General features: G+C 38.3%; 1 long non-coding RNA gene across 1 annotated transcript in view; it reads right to left on the bottom strand.

The window, feature by feature from the left end:
- Positions 1 to 291: 291 nt before the first annotated feature.
- Positions 292 to 20,143, bottom strand: part of LOC309622610 — a 385,320-nt gene continuing 365,468 nt past the window's right edge. Inside the window, exon 2 of the long non-coding RNA XR_014241026.1 lies at positions 292 to 598. This is a non-coding gene — a long non-coding RNA (uncharacterized lncRNA). The remainder of the gene's footprint in view (positions 599 to 20,143) is intronic.

The following is a 20,143-nucleotide window of genomic DNA, read 5'->3' as shown; positions in this document are numbered from 1 at the left end:
AGTATAATTGCTTTACAATGTTGTGTTAGTTTCTGCTGTATAACAAAGTGAATCAGCTATACATACACATATATCCCCATATCTCCTCCCTCTTGCGTCTCCCTCCCACCCTCCCTATCCCACCCCTCTAGGTGGTCACAAAGCACCGAGCTGATCTCCCTGTGCTATGCAGCTGCTTCCCACTAGCTATCTATTTTACATTTGGTAGTGTATATATGTCCATGCCACTCTCTCACTTCGTCCCAGCTTACCATTCCCCCTCCCCGTGTCCTCAAGTCCACTCTCTACATATGCGTCTTTATTCCTGTCCTGCCCCTAGCTTCTTCAGAAGCATTTTTTTTTTTTTAGATTCCATATATACGTGTTAGCATACGGTATATGTTTTTCTCTTTCTGACTTACTTCACTCTGTATGACAGACTCTAGGTCCATCCACCTCGCTACAAATAACTCAATTTCGTTTCTTTTTATGGCGAGTAATATTCCATTGTATATATGTGCCACATCTTCTTTATCCATTCATCTGTTGATGGACACTTAGGTTGCTTCCATGTCCTGGCTATTGTAAATAGAGCTGCAGTGAACACTGTGGTACATGACTCTTTTTGAACTATGGTTTTCTCAGGGTATATGCCCAGGAGTGGGATTGCTGGGTATAACTGACTTCTTGAAATAGGCCCAAATAAGTGTATTTACTCATATATGTAGGATCATCCCAGGGTGATGGCTGTGCATGCGGACTGTTGAAGGTGTTGTGAGGGGGACTTCAAACCCCCCAGCTGTGCCATGGTCAGTGACATAATTTTCCAGAGTGGTAAGTGATTCTTGGTATAGTTGCGATAAAACTGTTCATAGTAGTTGTATTTCTGGAAAATTCAGTATATGTTAAAACTCCATAAAAATACTTTGTGTTTACATGTAAACTGGGGTTAAAGATATTTATTAAAGGTTTTTCTCCCTGTAGGTGAAAAAGTAGTGTCTAATGGAACATTTGAATATTTTCTGAGGGAACTCGGACAATTCTTTGGGGGGCAATGCATTGCCTTCTGGAGGGGTGGCGTTACCCGCTGTGACACACGCTGGTCTAGAGCATTAGTTTTAAAATTCCTTGAATTATTTCATGGAAATCAGACATTTTATGTATGACATTAGATGGTTTGCAGGTCTCTTGAAACCCATTCATGAACCCTGTATACCGTGTATTGCCTGTAATCCATGAATTCTGGATTATGAACCCTTGATCTACAGTGGGAATTGAGAAGTTAGAATCATAGACTTGGAAAGAACTTTGCCTGGACTCTCTGGGAGAATCTCTTGACTGCAGTTCATCCAAGTTTCTGATTACCAGATTCAAGTTTTGGGTTCATTTGGGTACCCTGCAGAATAGTTGCCTTCCTTGCTCTGAGAGTGGACCTAAAATTACCTTAGCTTTTAGGGCAGCTCTAGCACACTGTTTGCTTCTACTCAACTTGTGAGCAATAAAAGCCCTAAACTAGTTTCCTTGTTCTTGGTAAGATGTTCTACCACTATACTTTGGCAGTTAATTTTTTGTACCTAAGTGTAGGGCATTACATTAACACCTGTGAAATGCCTTCTTGTTGGAATGGATCCTTTTTTCCAGCCTGTCTAGATGTTTTTGGTTACGAATTTTCTCTTTGAATCTATACGCTTTCCCTTCTAGTTTTGTGTCATCTGCATGTCAAAATATTAGAATTAATTATTATGAAACGAAAAACTGGGAGAGAGGCCTCCTGTGCCAGTGCTTCATCATCAGTAATAACACCATTTAAATATTTAGCCTTTTCCAGTGTGGGCATTAATAGCCCCATTATATGAGAGCATACATCACTATGTATGAAGCCTGAAAGAAGAAGAAAATGGACTTTAAAATGTTTTGTGTCTTCATTTGTTTTCTTTTTTTGTAAGAAGGGTTTGACATAAATGTTAAGAATCTTCTAGAAGATTGGTGTTCCTCACTCTCAATGCTGGGATTTTGTAAACTCTAAAAATATTATACCAAATTAAAGTAATTTTTAAAAGAAAGAAATTCCCCACAACCCTGCCACTCTAATATAATGGTTTTCATTTTTCCATGTCCCTTTCTGTATCTTCTAGTTTTTGTCCAGATCTTTACATTATTGCATGCTCAGTTTTCTACATCTCTTTTCTTGTTCCCTGTTAGGACTGGGTTTTAACCTGTGTTTATTCTTAGGCAAAGTGAATTAAAATAGGCAACAAAAGGTTTCCAACACAGCTTTGCCCAAGTGGGCTGACAAGCTAAAACTTTTGTAGGCCTTAAAAAAAATTATTACTCTAGCAGTGAGGTAGGACTATCATATTAATTCAGCGGCTCACTTTACAAACAATCCTTATACATTTGCATAAGTCAGAAGCATAAGTGGGTGACAGGTCCTTGAACTGCTGATTGAGAAAGTCCTGAAATTGTGATCTGGAGCACTTTGGCTTGGGAGACCTCAGTCTGAAGTTTGTGGCTTGGGTTCTGCTAGAGAGCCCGGCGAGGCGTGTGGAGGAGGTGGTAGAGAGGCCATCTTGCTTCATCTCTGGCTTTGGAGGGCGCTGGGCAAAGTGTGCTGGGGCAGCTGGGGAAATCACCTCCTCATCTGAAGTTCTTTACTTCTGTTCCTGTCCCTGTGATGTTGCTGCCTCTGGATTAATTAGATCTTTTCTGGGGACCCAGGTAGGGTGGCTCCAATCCTTTGTCCACAGCCTGAGGAAGCCTCAACTAAGTTTGATTTATAATTGATACCTGCTCTTCTATCCTCTTTTGCTAAGTATTGTATAGAACATCTTCACTGGGAATAATCCTTATCTTTTAGAAATAATAATGATGGCCACCAGTTGCTGGGCATTTTGTATATGCCAGGCAGTGTACACTTATATCATTAAACTTCTTAACAATGAGGTAGGAATCATTATGTTTGCTTTGGAGATGAGAAATGCACAGGGAGGTTAAGTGTCTTATCCAAAACACAAGTTGGCCGGTTTTCACAGCCCAAGGTTGTTTCACTACACAACACTCTGTGTCCATTTAAAACTAAATAAATTTGAGCAATATAAAATGACATCACCAGACCCCAAGCTCTATCTCTCGTTTAGGAAGACAAGAGAAGGTGAGCAGAGAGACCCAGGGCTTTTCCAAAGCAGAAAGGCTCGCGTGGCTGCTCCCAATGACTTCTTCCTGAATAAAGCACAAGGTGTTCCTGGACAAGTGAAGGGCAGAGACTTGAAAACGTAGCAGCAGGGAGTGATCCTAAAATAACGAAGCTTAAGAGACAGGTTTGGCATATTTTCAGGATGTAAAATGTCAGACTCAGAATCCATAAGTGGTAGCACAGAATCTGTCACCAAACCACTGGGTGACTATAATTCAGTTACTGAAGTAAATTCCTCCAGCCTTTGGCTGCGTCAGTATGTGATGAATAAATACATGGTGATTCTTTGAAGCAGCTAAGAATTCCTTATAAGAGAGAAAAAAAGAAAACCTGATCTTGTTCAGCATATGTAGATGCTTTTCAGCCTTTGAATAGAAATAGTCAAGCCATTTATATTTTCTGACCAAAGAATGATCCTTGTCAAGACCAGAAATCATTGGCTTAAGGTACATCTTGGTAACGTTATGTAGCATATAGGGGCAACCCAGTTCCACAGTTGAATAAATGGTAAGTTTTGAACTGTTCCCTGCTCCTGAAATAAAAATGATGGGCTAGGGTCTTTTTGAGGGTGGCCTCATCTGTAAACTGAGTCCCTGCCCTTGGATAGCTCTAATCCCATGAATTCAATACTAACGTAGGCCACATTGTTGCTGTGGTCCCTGGAAATACCAAGGATCTTCCTGAAAATCAACTACAGACTTTATGGCATTACCAGGTCTCCTCAGTTCTACGTGGCAGGGGCTGCCCTCATTGTCCTGGCATATGATGACATCAGAACTCCAGGACAAATTGGGCTGTGGTTCAGCAGATCCTCAGAAACCCTTTTCAAGGAAATCTGAAGATCCAAAATGTTTCCTTCTAGCAGACTAGGTCAGTGTGCTTAGTTCTGCAAAGCACATGAAAGAAGAGACTGTGGGTCTGGTCACAAAACCCAGGATGATTTATTACCAGGGCAAATAGAAACGTTGCAGACCACAGTATCATTTATCATGTAATTACGTATCTTTCTGGGAGATAACATGCATGACCACAGAAGCAATAGATTGCTATCCTGTCTCTTGATCTGGCCTCAGTTTCCTTGCCTGCCGTGGGAGAGGCTTGAGCAAGATGGTCTCTGGATCTCACAGGTCTCTTGCAGCCCTAACTCTGAGAGTCTGTAGATATACGGGAGGTGCAGCTCTTACACAGAAGTCACCTTCTTGAGCTATGGCTTCATTTGTACCACCTCCCATGAGTGCCACATGGCTGCTTAGCCTCTCCAAGGCTCAGTTTCCTCATCTGCGCAAATGGAGATGATGACAGTACCAACTCCTTAGGGTTATTGCTATGTTTATTAAGGTAATGTATGTAACCCTCTGAGAAGGAAATCTCAGAAAGCACTCAACCTATATTAGCCCTTACAACTATTATAAGGACACCTCACTGTAATAGCTTTTTTGCTTATTCCCCTCTTTGTCCCCCATCTGTCCTTGCTTACTTCCACATTTACTCTTATCACACAAGCTATCTTCAAGAGTTAAACTTTAAAGGAACCAGTGAGAGGGACCAAACCTCAAGTCCAAGAATGAGCGATCCCAGGACCTAATCCTAGATCTTGCTGGGATCCAAGGCATTTACCACCACTATTTCCGCTATTCAGTGTATGTGAATCTATTGCCCTTGCCAAACCATATACATAGATACAAACACATGGCTGGGGTGTTATGCTGTGGAGATGTTTAGGAGCAGATATTTCTTTCAGGCACCTTCATTTTTATGCGTTAGAGCAAAGAGGATTTGAATTTTCCTTAAATGATTCTCTCTGAGGAGGACTACTGTTTGGGCAATGCTTGTGGAATCTTTTTTTTTTTTCTTTTTTTTTTGGTAATATATTAGGCAAACATAATATGTCAAGCTTTTTCTTTTTCAGACATAAGTGTTTTCTACTTAGGCTACCAGAGGTTGAATAAACATCTCTGTGAACAATCTTTTTAAAACATTTATGTTTTCTCTTTCCCACATACCTAAGCAAATCTTAATTAATGTCATTTGCTTCCAAATATGCCCAGGCCATTTCCAGGCTGCCAAGGCAGAGTCAGGGTTCACATTGCCATATGCTGACAGGGACAAGGATAGCACTCTTCCTGGTCCAGAAGATGTCCTCCTTGGTCCCTGAGCATTTGATGAAGCCCACTTTCCCCATTTGCTCTGCAAATCCACTTCATTTGCACCATCTCCTCTTGGAACCAGGTTTCTTTGGAACAGAAAACTGGGAAAACAATCATGGGTACCTGATGTCCTCCACTTTTGTCTTACAGACCAAAATATCAGCTACTAGATGTAATGCATGTATGATCCATACTATTCCATGTATAATAGAATGTTCTAGTTAATCATCTCCAGACCCCTTCATAGGATGTGTAGTTGATTATTTCTGTGATACAAATGCAAGAAATAAGCCAGAGAACTAGGCCTGCAGTATGAGAGAATCAAGAAAATTTGGAAACAAAATCTCAGATGTTTAGTCTGAGCCCCTCATTAAGTCATTTTCTTTCCTTGCTTTACTGCTTATGTGACAACAATGGAATATTTTCCATGCTTCTACTTTTAGCATCATTTACCAAAAATGCCTTGGATTGATGGTCCTCTCATGTTTGTCGACAGGGAATGTTTCTCCTTTTTCCCCTTTGCTTTAGAGAGGTGCTCTAGCCACTGTTTAAAGAACATTGTTCTTTGTAGATGGAAATGAAGATAATAAAACCTGCAAACTGAATGCGGTGGACTTGGGGTGCACTACCCAGAGCCCCCCTTTAAGACCGAAGCTGCTGGGAGTATTGGTTGCTGAAGGCTCTCAGTCACATTCCTTTCCAGGAATTGTCATCTGCTAAAGGGATGTCATCTGCTTTGCCCGAAGTTACACTCCCTTCCAGGGTCAGCCTGCATCCAAGGACAGGTCAGTGTGAGGTACAAGGGGGAGCACCTCTGCAGGACCACCCAGCTCCAGAACCCCTGTGGGATCAGCTGAGGCCTTTGTGGTGAAAGCATAGCAGCTCAACTTCTACCCATTCCTGTTGCCTTCTCTCCTCTTCAGATGTGACTCCAAGAGCACCCTCCAGTAAGCCTCCTGCAAGAAATCTTCCTCTTCATCTCAGAGGCAATAGCTCCCGGGGAGCCCGACTTACAATACTCGGGCTAAAAATATTAGAAAGGACGGCACACAGTTTAGAGCAAGGGCCTTAAGTCCCCATATCAATTTTTTTCCTAAGCATCTGGCACTCCTTGGTTAAAATAATTGAAGAACTTTGGGACAGCAGTTGCAAAACAGGAAAAGATATGAAAATGATTATAGTAAATGAGGAATGCATTTTAGAAAATTCTTTTTTTAAAACAAAAGCACCAAAATATCACTTTAAAAATCAGACTTGTGAAAAACAAGAAATTTTACCAGGGAGAATGTTATTATTAGAAATTCTGAGACAAAGAGCAGTGTTAGGACCTTGATGTTTTTAGTATCTTGTTTTTGGATGGGAATTTCCTTGTATAATAAATGCTTAGTTATTGAGGCAGCCACTCGATCATGGTCATTGAGGCTGAGGGGGATGGAGGGATAAAGGAAAAACAAGTGAGCTTCCAATGAGATAACTAAGGAACTAATGAGGTTTGCGCCACGTGAACACCTCATTGGGACTGCAATTTTTAAAACTTTTTCTTCAAAGGATTTATCTTGTAATAACATTCAGTGACTATTTCGCTCAACACATAGTTATGATGAGAATAATTACAACTGATCTTGATTAAGGCAGGATATATGCATCAAAATAGGGAATAAGCCTCTTTTTCCCTTAAAAACAGACCTTTACTGGAACTCTTTAGAAATTAATTTATACAAGTTACATCTCAAAATGTTATCATTATAAATAAAAATCAAACAGTGCAGAAGTATATAAAGTAAAAAGTTAAAATCCCCTTCTCAGGGATGGCCACTGTTCTATTTGCTTTCAGACCCTTTTCTAAGGGTGATATGGTTATCCTTGGACTTATGCACATACATGGGATGTCTTTCAATTTTTTTTTTTTCCTTGTGTTCTCACATTAATAGGGTCATACTATATAGGTTGTTTTGTAAGTTGCACTTTTTTACTTAATGTTCTATTAATACACTTTTTAACCTATTTAATTCAAACCACACTGCACTATTCTCAACCACGGTATTAGAATTAAATTTGATGCTACACTGATCCTATGTATGTTAGCTATTCTTGGGGATCATACTGCTTATCTAAGTGAAATAAATTATTTCAGTTTTCTAATATAAATTTTTCTTTTTCTCAAAATGCAGAGAATTACATTTTTTTCCTTTTCCTTTCAGGCTGATTCAGTGGAGTCTGACTCCAAAAAATAATTCTTTTAAAAATAGCCAAGAAAAATAAAATGTAATTCCATTCTGAAAGTGACCTCAATATTTTCTTTGCCTTAGTATTATCCTGCCCTCTCCATGGATGTGTGTTAAAAACAAAACAAAACAAAAAGGATAGGGGGAAAAAAAACTAGTTTCAACCACTCAGTTGTTTATGTTTGTTTCCAAATCCAAGTGGCCTTTTTTTTCAGTGGCAAAGGTCTTCTCTCCTGCTCCATCGCTGGTCTGTAAAGTAAATTGCAAAAAGCTACAAAAGTCTGGCTACATCCTCATAGTGACTGTTTAAACCCATTACTTTCTCTTTTAATCAAATCACTGTTGTGTCAAAATATACGATTCTCGCCATGAATCTCCCCAGCTTGTTACAGGTCACCGGTTGCACCTTGAAAATATTTGCTCTCCTAAGCGTCTTCTCTCCAGCCTCCAGCTAAATTGCTCCAGAGCAAGCCTGATCATTTTTCTATTCACATAGACCTCTAATTAATATAAACATAATGGCAACGAGAACCTGTACTTTACAAAGAGAGGAAGGGAAAATGCCTGGTCAGTAGATATGTGGGAGCATCATTTGGATTATGGCAAAGTGAGCATTTCGACAGATAGAAGCATTCAAATTATATTCAGGAAAAAAGCAAACCCTAAAAATTCCTTATCCTTAAATTACTCATTTCAGCCTTTATTCATTCCTGCTTTACAAAATATTTTATATAAAGCCGCCAGAGGGCGAGTAAGGGAAATAGTAATTCTGTTTAAACAGCCAACACTTCACTAACATAAAATATTGGTACAGGCTCTTAAACATGAAGTTAAGTGCCAGCGGCTATTTTCACTGTTTAATGTATTAAGTAAATAAAAATGTATCTACGATGTGGACACACAATTAGTTTTGAGTTATTTATCCTGGAGTTTGTGTGGTTTAGAAAAACTCCGTCTTCGTGGCTGCTGCTGTCCTAATGCATTTAACTTCAGCCATCAGCTATGATTAAACACCTGCTGTTGTGGGGAAACAAAGCACACTAATCCAATATGTATTTCTGACATCTTAAATATCACCCAGTCCCCTGACATCAGGCACAGCTTTTCAGCAGGATGGAATTCCAGAGCATATTTTTCTAATTTATGGACGGACAATAAATCAACATTAAGCCTTGGGCAATGAAATATACATCAGTGCAGAATGAACTGACTGCAAACGAGGACCCTGCACAACCCAGGGAAAGGATATATTAATGGAATCCTAAGCTGCAAACACTGAAGTGAAAATTAAGGAAGTTTATTTCACATTTTGTCCCTGTAAAACCAAAACGCAAAGACAGAAAATGAAAAGTTTTCTTTTTTTCCATGCACAACGCTGGAGAAGCACATTTAGATTAAGAAAAAAAAAAAGAAGTCATTGTTTTAAAATGCTTGCATGTGGGTGATTAAAAACCCAGTCTTCACTGCTCTCTTTATTATTTTTAATATTTAAGAAGGATTTGAAGTGCTTAGTGCGGCTTCAGTTTTGCTCTTCTGAAAGAGTGAACAAAGGCCATTGCTGACAGTCTTCCATTTCTCCTGGAAAAGGTTGAGAGGGAGAAGGACATTCTTCCCTCCCAGGTGGACTGGGTTGGGCTGGGAGCTGTCCAGTGCAGAAGAAATCTTCCTTGTACTGACCGCCAGCTATCCCAGCACCTGAAGACAGAGGTGACTTTAAAGCTTTGTTATTATCAGAGGACCTCAGGCACCCTATGTATAGGGCCACCGCCTGGCTCTGCCCACCTCACTCTAGCCACTCCCAGCTCTGGACCAAGGTCGTCTTGGAGCTTCTCACATGGCTTATCCTTGCCCTCACCATTGCCAAGCACCATACATCTTCAACAGAGCCTGCCAGGGCAACCATTATATTTATCAGGGATAATGTTTTGTGTTTATGGGCATGTCAGAATTCTTAACTAACGTTATCTCTTGAATCCTCACAGCACCTCTGTTCATGAGATAAGTGGCAGATATTATTTAAATGTTAGAGACAGATATGCAGAGCCATAACAAAAAAGAGCTTTGTCTTGGACTGCATGGCAAATGGTGGAACTAGGGAAAGGAATCTTGCTGACTGGCTTCCAGTTCTAGGTCTCACTTAGCAAATTCCATTCCTTAGGTTATTATTATTATTCCTTAGGTTATTATTCCTAAGGCACTTGCATAATACAACAATTATTTTTATAGATTCTTATGTTACTGGCTTAATGATTTGTATAGTATTTATCTGTGAACAATTATAATATTTCTATAGACTCATATGTTCCTGAGAATGTTTTAAATGATTAAAATTAATCTTAAAGGAGATCATGTAATTTAGGAATTAATTTTTCATGTGTCTCAGAAAGAAACCAGCTTGTTCCCTGGCCCCAACTTTGTATTTTGAAAACTCTAAATGGAATAATATTTGAGTGATGTTTTAAAATTGATGTCCTTTGGGGTCAGTAATTACTGAAGCTGAAATACTTGGCTGCTACCAAGCTTAAAAATGAAGCATATCTCCCGTCTACCATCATAGTTTTCCTTTCTGTGTTGATATCTCTTTCTTGTTAAAATCCTCAATGTGATTGTTTACAGAAAATATGCATAAGCCCGTCGGGAAATCCTTTGTACAAAAATAAAACTTAGTATTAAATAACTTATTGGTTTCTGAGGAAAATCTTTGTTCTTTGAGGAAATAGTTTTAAAAGACCTCTTTTTCATTTTATTATCACAATATTACATGTTGGTGATAGTAATAATAATGGCAGATGTAAGTTGGCAGTCCTGTTCTGCAATCTTTAGGTAAATTAGCTTAAGTAGTCCTCACAAGCAGACTGTGGGGTCGGTACTGTTGTCACCCTTCTTGACAGCTGAGGACATGAACCTAGAGGAATCAGTTTTTCATCAGAGGTCACACAGTGGTGGACGGAGCAGAGGTGCAAACTCTGGCAGTCTGTCTGCAGAGACTGCTTTTCAAGTACATCATTATTCTACAAAATTCTCTTACGTAAAGGAAAGTTTCAGCCTTTATATGTTTAACTTTTAAATTCTGCAGGTTAGCTTAACCTGTCTCCTCTAGATGCAGTGTTACTCTATAAATCACTGAAGGGAATGACTGGGCTGTTCATAGTCACTGTCACATAAATGATTACAAGTAGAATTATAATATAAAAAATGGCATCCTCAACATCAGATAGTTCTATATCCTCATTTTTAGCTCAAAGAGCTTATGTTTAAAAATTCTAGTTACTGGATCAGCAAATATGGGCAAAGACCTAGGAATACTGACAAGAAGTGGGAAATTTCAACTGTATTAATGAACAAGTTTAAAAACAAATTATTTTGCCCATTCTTAAGTTAAATAAAGCATACAGTTTGGTTTATAATAGTCTTTTAAACTCTCATCAAAAGCTCGTGATTGCATCAGAAGAGTTCACTGAGATTTTAAAATATGCATACTAATGAACAATAATATAAAATAACAATAGTGCATTAATTATTGTAGTGGCAACATTTGTTAAAAAAATAACTAAAACAAAATAGAATCTTTTACCACTAATTTTTACTGTTAGTATATCCCATATTTTTTAAAAATTTGTAAATTTAATCAATTTTATTTGAGGGTTTACCAGGGTGTACCATGCATCATGCCGGGCTCTAAGGATTCAGTGCAAAAAGATAGATATGGTCTCCTTTGTGGAATTTATCTTCTAGATATAGAGAATCCTGTTCTTGATCATTGGGAAAATGTCATGAGAAAAGTTGAAGAGCATAAAAAATAAAGAATTGTTCCCGACTTAAATAAGAGTTTTCTTCTGGTATTATAACCCATATAACATTCCCTAGAAAAATAGTCTTAAGTTCTTTGATGTCTCTTTTTCTAGGTTACAGCTTCTTCATTTCCTGTCTGCAGACTCCTAGCTCCTGCTCATTTTCCATAGTTTCCTGCTAAGGATTCATCTGGAGGATGGTTGGTCCATCTGTTACTCTAGATCTGTTTTCTCCTATCTGTCTCTTGGCTGAAACTCATCAAACCCAACATTTAGGTTATATTCCCTTTCTTTTTTTTATTGAGGTGAAACTCACATAACATAAAATTAACTATTTTAAAGTGAGCAATTCAGTGGCGTTTAGTACATTCACAGTGTTGTATAATCACCACCTCTGTGTAGTTCCAAAGCATTTCCATTTCCCCAAAAGTGAACCAATATCCATCGAGCAGTTATTCTCCTTTTCCCATCTTCACAGTTCCTGGCAACCACCCATCTGCTTTCTGTCTCTATGGATTGACGTATTTGAGATACTTCATATAAAGAGAATCATTGCATTATGTGACCTTTTGTATCTGGCTTCTTTTTTTTTTTTTTTTTATTAGCACCTTTAATTATTTATTTATTTATTTATTTATTTTTGGCTGTGTTGGGTCTTCGTTTCTGTGTGAGGGCTTTCTCTAGTTGTGGCAAGCGGGGGCCACTCTTCATCGCGGTGCGCGGGCCTCTCACTATCGCGGCCTCTCCTGTGGCAGAGCACAGGCTCCAGACGCGCAGGCTCAGCAGTTGTGGCTCACGGGCCTAGTAGCTCCGTGGCATGTGGGATCTTCCCAGACCAGGGCTCAAACCCGTGTCCCCTGCATTAGCAGGCAGATTCTTAACCACTGTGCCACCAGGGAAGCCCTGGCTTCTTTTATTTAGCATGTTTGCTAGGTTTATCCACAATGTCAGTATTTCATTCTTTTTTATGACTAAATAATATTCCATTGTATTCTATGCCAGAATTTGTTTATACATTGATAGACACTTGGGTTGTTTCTACCTTTTGGCTATTATGAATACTGCTGTTATGACCATTTATGTATGAGTATTTGTTTGAGTTTTCAATTCTTTGGAGTCATATTGGGTTTTTTTTTTGAATAAACTTTTCTATTTTGGATAAATTTAGTTTTAAAGAAAAACTGCAAAGATAGTACAGACAGTTCCCACCATCCACTTTCCCCTAATAGTAACATCTTACAGACTCATGGTATATTTGCCAAAACATTAGTACATGTTATTTATAAACTCCAGACTTTTTTTGGATTTCCCTAGATTTTCCACTAATGTCATTTTTCATTCCAACATCCCTTCCAGGGTTCCACATTGTGTTCAGTCACCATGTGTCCTTAGTCTTCTCTGGTTGTAATAGTTTCTCAGTCTTTCATTGTTTCTCACGACCTTAAGAGCTTTGAGGAGTACTGGTTAGGTATTTTGTAGAATGTCCCCCAATATGTGTTTATCTGATGGCTTTCTCATGATTAAACTGGAGTTTGGGGGGAGAATGCCATAGAGGAGAAGTGCTCTTTCCATCACATCACATCAGGGGGTATGTGCTATCACCATGAATTTTATCATGATCACCTGGCTGAGGCTGTGTTTGTCAGGTTTCTCCACTGTGAAGTCTCTCCCCCACCCTTCCCGTACTCTCCTCTTTGGAAACAAGTCACTAAGTCCAACCCATGCTCCTAGAGGGAGGAGTATCTATAAATTATTTGGAATTCTTCTGTAAGGAAGTTTGTCTCTCCCATTTACTTATTTATTTACTTAATCATTTATTCATGTCAGTATGGACTTGTGGACATTTAGTTCACATCCTTTTGAGGTCTTGTCACCAATACCTTTAAGAAAAGTGATAAATGTAGACTGAGTGCAGGTTAAAGTGCTTTGAAGGCAAGAAGACCTTGGGCTTAATATGGAATGTAGCAGCCACAGAACAAGAGGTACATTCTCACAGCATGGGAGGTTTGAAGATGATATTTACTGGGTAGAGATAGAACACATTTTGATGTTTTTATAGAAGGCTACATCTGAACTTTTTAGAAGGCTTGTTAAGGCCCAGCTTTTCTGATTCATTGTTTTGTGCTCTTGTGTTGTTCTTTGCCGTCACATCTTTACATGTGGTCATATTTGTAGTTATTAATATACTTGTAGATAAATAAAGTGGTTCCACACAAAATATCCCCACTCAGCTTACACAGACATTCCAAAAAAAAAAAAAAAAAGACTTATGTACTCTACAGATGTCTGTTACCCAGGATTTAGAACCATGGGGTTTAGACATGGAGATACCTTAAAAACCAGGTGGAACTAGTTAGTCCTGCTATTGAAGAGGAAAAGGAGCCCTGTGCCCTTGGAGGCTCTCCCTAGATTATGCAGTTATTCAGTGGTAAAGTTACAAGTTAGAGATGGTGAGATAGAGCCATGAAAGAAAGTGAAAGCTTGTTTTGGGTTACACAGTAATCTAATGATGGAGCTGAAGGAAATAACCATATTGGCTAACTCTCTGCCCTATATCAAAATTTAGAGTATTTGTTTGATTAGTGTTTAGGTTTCTGATTTCTTCTTCTGTATTACTTTCATTAAAGGATTATGTTGCTGTTATTGTTTTCAAAAATTAAGATGCCTAGTATAGCAATAAAGTTATTTACATCCAAAAAATAAGTAATCAAATAAGAGGAAAATTCACTTTTGGAGTTCTGTTTTCACTTACTAGAGAACATATACAGATAGTGTCTACAGAAATATGTAATTATTTAGCTTATAGACTCAGACTCATTATTTAACAGTTCCACTTTGCATTTGGATACTTTATAGGTATAACAAAGCATTGCTTTTATTGGACATATTTTGAGATTAGTATAGCCTAAAGTTTTGGAAATACACCTTTTAATGTTGGAGCATGGTTGAATATAGTTGAGAAAATGTACTGAGATGAATTATTATTTAGTTATCATAAAATGTTGCATACAGATAACACTTAGGGTATTTTTATTTTCATCAGTATTGCAGGATAGATGAATTGAAAGCCTTCCTGCCACAAACACCTAGAAATTTGGGGTTGAATATATTTTAAAAATCATTTTGAATGAATAGATAACATCACAACAAAGAATGGGAAATACCCCAGGGCCAAAAACAAAACAATAGAGTAGTAAGTTTATGAGCTGACACTGGAGCTGCTGTGCATTTTAACACTTGCTGTGCATTTTAACAGTTAACACCACAGAGACAGAAGGAAAAGCGTCTTATATGAGGCAGGAGTTAGAACCAAGATTTCTACATAAATCTAGGACCCTCAGAAAAATAATGCACTAGAAAAAAAAAAATCTGTCCATCAATAAAAGAAAACTCTTCTATCTCAACCTGGGCTTGAGATGGAAAAAAATGTCTCCCCCAAGGATGGATCTGCTCCTTGTGCAGGTTTGGGGCTTATTTATATTAATTGCATTACTAGGTACCCCTAAGGTCAGAAATTAACATAAATGTAGTCTGGAATTGGTGATATTTCTGAGTCAACTGTCAAAAGCCAAAGCAAAAATCTCTTTGGAAGGACCATCTCTCCACCCAGGCAAAACTTCCCAGATAAAGCCTACAGAAGATGACCTCGCAATACAAAATTACAAAATACATGTGAAAATCAACAAACAGAATAATGGCAGGATTAGACATTCAAGAGTTCAGGTAATAAAAAGACCTATTAAAAACTATAAAATGAGTTTGGTTAAAAACATTGAAGACACAAAGGAAGGAATAAAAATAAGACAAGAAAGTAGAAAAGAAAAATCTGAAAAAAGAGACAAAGGGAACTTTTCATAATGAAAAATGTATCTTTTGAAATTGTATACTCAATGGACAAGCTATACAGCAAATTAGACATAGCTGAAAAGTCATCAGTGAATGGAAAAATTATCAGCATGAAGAGAATGGAAGAATGCAGCATGAAGAGATAAAAAAATATAATATAAAAAAGAGATTTAGAGACATGGAGTTTAGAATAAGAAAGTCAGAAATATGTCTAATAGGATTCTCCTAAAGAGACTACAAAGCAACTGGGGAAGAGACAATATTTGAAGAGATAATGGCAATAATTTTCCAGAACTAATAAAAGAAATAAATCTTCATATTCAAGAAGTATAATGCATCCCAAATGGGAGGCATAAAAATTCACATCTAGACACATTGTAATACTGCAAAACACCAAAGTCAAAGAGAAAATACTTAATGCATTCAGAGGAAAAAAGATAGATAATCCATAAAGGAACTACATTTAGACTGTCTCTGACTTGTTTACAACAACAAAAGCCATAAGACAATGAATAATATATTCAAAGTGCTGAGAGGAAATAACTGCCAATCAAGAGCTATGTATACAGTTAACTTATCACACGAGAGTGAGGGGAAAATGAAAACATTTTCCAACAAACACAAAAAATTTTCTACAAATAGATCATCAGTGAAAGATGAAATTGAACCCAGAAGGAAGAACTTGAGATAAAGAACAGAATGGGGAGCAAATATATGAGTGAGTCTACAAAAGAATTGACATAAAACAACAACAGTAATTTATTTGGGGTATGAAAGCATGATAAATCTAAAATATTAGAAATAAGTATATGGAAGGCGGGAGGTGATTATTCAGAGTTCAAGTGTTCTAAGTTCCTTGATTTGTTAAGGAGGCAGAATAGATGTTGATTAACTTTAGATTATGTTAAGTATTCATATCAAAATTTTAAGAATAACAACTAAAGTTGATTAAGTTTATATTTTGTTAGATATTCCTGTTATCTAATTTTTTTTAAAAAAAAACCTCTAAAGAGTTACTACTGAAGCTGGTACAACTTCCAAATTCAGGGAAGTGTGGGAGTGGGGGCAGGATGGCAGGAAAGTAATAAAGAAAACTCAATCAATTCAGTAGAATTTAGGAAAGGAAAGAAGAAAGAGAGAAGAGAAAAAAAAAAACAGGATAAAAGGAAAGCACAAAATATGATAGAAATAATTCCCATTAGATTAGTAGTTACAATAAACGTGTAATGTTTGACTAAACTAAAGAAATTATTAGACTTAAAAAAAATCTAGCTATATGTGTCTTATGAGAGACAACGATATATTCTTATACATGTAAATTATTACAGATTAAAAGTAAAAGAATAGAAAAAGAAAGTGGGTAACTAAATTATTACTGGATGAAATAGACTTCAAGGTAATAAGTGTTATTAGGGAGAAGACATAGATGGACACAGGGCCTGGAGCCAGACATTTGAAGAGCTGTCACATGGTATGGAAGCGAGACTCTACACCTGAAACACACTCGTATTATTTTGTATGGTTCAAAAGGACAGAACCTATAGGTGAAAAGTATAGGGAGGCAGGTATTGACTCAATGTGTTGGAAGAAATTTTCTAACAATTAGCTATCAGAAATGAAATGTATTTGTCCCTGAAGGTATTTAGGCCGAGTTGGTGGGGAAGCTGTGGAGGGGATGCACAGCCTGAGCTAGAAAGGTGGTTTCCAAACCTGACTGCATTGGAATCACCTGGAGAGCTTTTTAAAAACACACATTCCAGGGCTTCCCTGGTGGCGCAGTGTTTAAGAATCCGCCTGCCAACGCAGGGGACATGGGTTCGAGTCCTGGTCCAGGAAGATCCCACATACCGCAGAGCAACTAAGCCCGTGTGCCACAACTACTGAACCCACGTGCCGCAACTACTGAAGCCCACACACCTAGAGCCTGTGCTCTGCAACAAGGGAAGCCACCGCAATGAGAAGCCTGCCCCCTGCAACGAAGAGTAGCCCCGCTCATCGCAACTAGAGAAAGCCTGCATGCAGCAACGAAGACCCAACACAACCAAAAATTTAAAATAATAATAATAATTAATAAATAAATAAAAACACACATTCCAGGGCCTCTTCCCAGATGTAATGAACTGATTCTGTATCCTAGGACTCTGCCGTTTTGAAATGTTCCCAGGTGATTCTGATGTATTCAATTCAGAACTGGTCCATGGAATAGCATTTGGGAACCACTGGCCAGGTGACCTCTAAAGTTCCCATGGACTGTGACATTTGATAACTTAATAATGCCTTTGTAGACATTTCCTGTGAACTGGGGGTACTACTAGAAAACTAGGGAGGTGGAATTATTGTTTCCAGTGTACGGAAGAATCATGGAGGCTACTCATATCTGTGAAATTAGGTATAACTCAGTGAACAGCCCATGTGCTTTCTCCACGGGTCACAAGCTTTTCAGTAAATGTTGATGAAGATGATTGAAATGAACATATTTTCTACTCAGAACAAATAGCCCAGTAGGCCCAACACAGCTTCTTGTTTACATCTCCAACATCCTCAGACTTCATGTAAGTAGGACTCTGTTACAAGTCTACAGCCCCAGAGCAGTGTGTCTAAACTTTTCATATACATACACATCACCTGGGAATCTTGGTAAAATTCAGATTCTGATCCAGCTGGACTGGGATGGGGCCCAAGGTAATGCATTTCTAACAAAGCTCACTATCTTCTCAACTTAACGACTAAGCATTCAGGAACTTTCTCTTTCTTTAGACAAGATAAAGAGGGAAGCTCTTCTGGTTCTCCAAAGACCCCATTCTTTAGGCTAGATTATCGTTTTGTCTTAGTATCTTTGTGAGTGAATAAGGAGAAGAGGATGCTGAATATGGCACTCTGGGGACTGGATTAGGCAGCAGGCCATCGGAGTCGATATAAAAGTTCAAAGTGGAAAATGGTGACATCTTAAAAACTTAAGTGTCTATGTCCACACACAGAACTGGATTGCAGTAATGGCACAAAGAAGACCTACCTGGCCCATAAGAAGACCAGAAAATTCTAGTCTGAGTGGATTTTTTGTTTTATTTTGTTTTGATTTTCTTGTTTTTGTTTGTTAAGTTTTTGTCCTTTCATATGTCACTTAATCTTTCGGAGACTGTTCTGTCTCTGGGATCTACTAACTAGGACTTTTGTGTGCTTTATCATTTATTTCTCTTATTTAGGTAAAATTTATATAACATAAAATTAACAATTTTAAACTGAGCAACTCGGTGGCGTTTATTACAGTGTCTTGCAGCCACCACCTCTATCCAGTGCCAAAACATTTTCCTATCTCCAAAAGAAAACCCGTACCCATTAAACAGTCACTCCCTATTCCCACCTCTCCTCAGCCCCTCACAATCACAAATCTGTTTTCTGTCTCTATGGATTGACCCGTTCTGAGTATTTCATATAAAAGGAATCATTGCAATGTGTGACCTTTGATGTCTGGCTTCTTTCACTTCACATAATGTTTTCTAGGTTCCTTCATGATGTATCTTATCAGTACTTCATTCCTTTTCACAGCTGAATAATACTCCATCGTATGTATATATCACCTTTTGTTTAACCATTCATCTGTAGATGGACATTAGGATTATTTCCACCTCTTGGCTATTGTGAATAATACTACTACGAATATTTGGAATATTTGTGTTTAAGTATTTGTTTGAATGCCTGTTTTCATAATTGGTTATTTTTAAGTGTACCATCTCATTTGGTTTTCAAATTGGGTTTAGTATTTTACTGACAAGAAACAAGTGCAAAGGAACTTGCTCAAGGTTCACAAGCAGTAGGGAGCCCAGAAACTTAAAACTTCCCACAAGAAGTCCATGCTCTTTTAAGTTATACCATCGCGGGCTCAGCTGTCTTGAGAGTTGAAAGGAGGATGTGTGTAAAAATGATGAGCAGGCTGTAAAGCACTAGATGTGTAAGTTGGTGTTGGTAGTCGGTATTCAATATGCCAATTGATGCTACAGGAATAGTTTCCTGCTCGCGAGGTCAGCGCACGCTGTCTCTGTTATGGTCAGAAGAGAGATTTTAGAATTGCAAAAGGTATAACAGAGTGGTTGGACACCAGCAAAGGAATTTGACAAGGCTGTCACATCTGTTCAATATTTCTACTGAAATAATCATGGGTATTGCTGTTGATGGTTGCCATAGTGGTATTAAGGTTGGCAGAAGGAGATGATGTAGTCTGGAGTATGCTGATGACATCCTAGCTGCTGAGTCTGTGGTTTCTGCACTCGGAAAACTACGGCCTTAGACGAGGGATGATTTAGACACTGATAATGGCAGCTGAGAGGCAGAATATTTTAGCGGCAGTGCAAACTGGGAGTAAAGAAGAAAAGCAAGTGAAGGGTTATGCTGCCACTCGTTTATGATAGGCAGTGAGAGCCATGGCCCTCTGGCCTATAAAAGAGAGAGCAGATGGCCGGTCAGCATTCATGAGGATGAGGTCCGGAGCCTAACGTGTCTGCCAGGGAGGCGGTCGGCTTCACGTTACCGCACCTCTGGTCTATTCTTAGTTCTAATCTAGTCCCAGCGTCTGATTAGTATGAAATAGCTGTAAGCTGAGCCTCAATTTACAGACTTTTACCAAAAGAGAAGAGAAGATCAACACAGAAATGTGGCTGCTGTCAAGCTGAGTTAAATCCAGAGGGATGACGACAATATCTCATGAAGGAGGAGAATGACAACAGGCTGAAAGAAAGCGTCATCTGTTTCCAGAATCCCAGAGCACTTCCTTCTGAAATAATTCATTCTGTGTGTCTTGATTTCCTGACAAGTAAATCTTGAGGAACAGAACTGGCGTTTATCCGGGCAAATACTTGTATGTAGGTCTCTGGAAGGATTTGTGACAGGGTTTGTGAAATCTGTGTTTTTGAAGAATTCATTGCTGTGTGAGGGTTCTTAGAATCTTCTTTGAAAATCAAAATTTAT

The sequence above is a fragment of the Balaenoptera borealis genome (genome assembly GCF_965194805.1).
Source record: "Balaenoptera borealis genome assembly, chromosome: 2".
Taxonomy (NCBI): domain Eukaryota; kingdom Metazoa; phylum Chordata; class Mammalia; order Artiodactyla; family Balaenopteridae; genus Balaenoptera; species Balaenoptera borealis.
The sequence above is the reverse complement of the archived record's forward strand: the minus strand, read 5'-3'. Positions and strand labels throughout refer to the sequence as shown.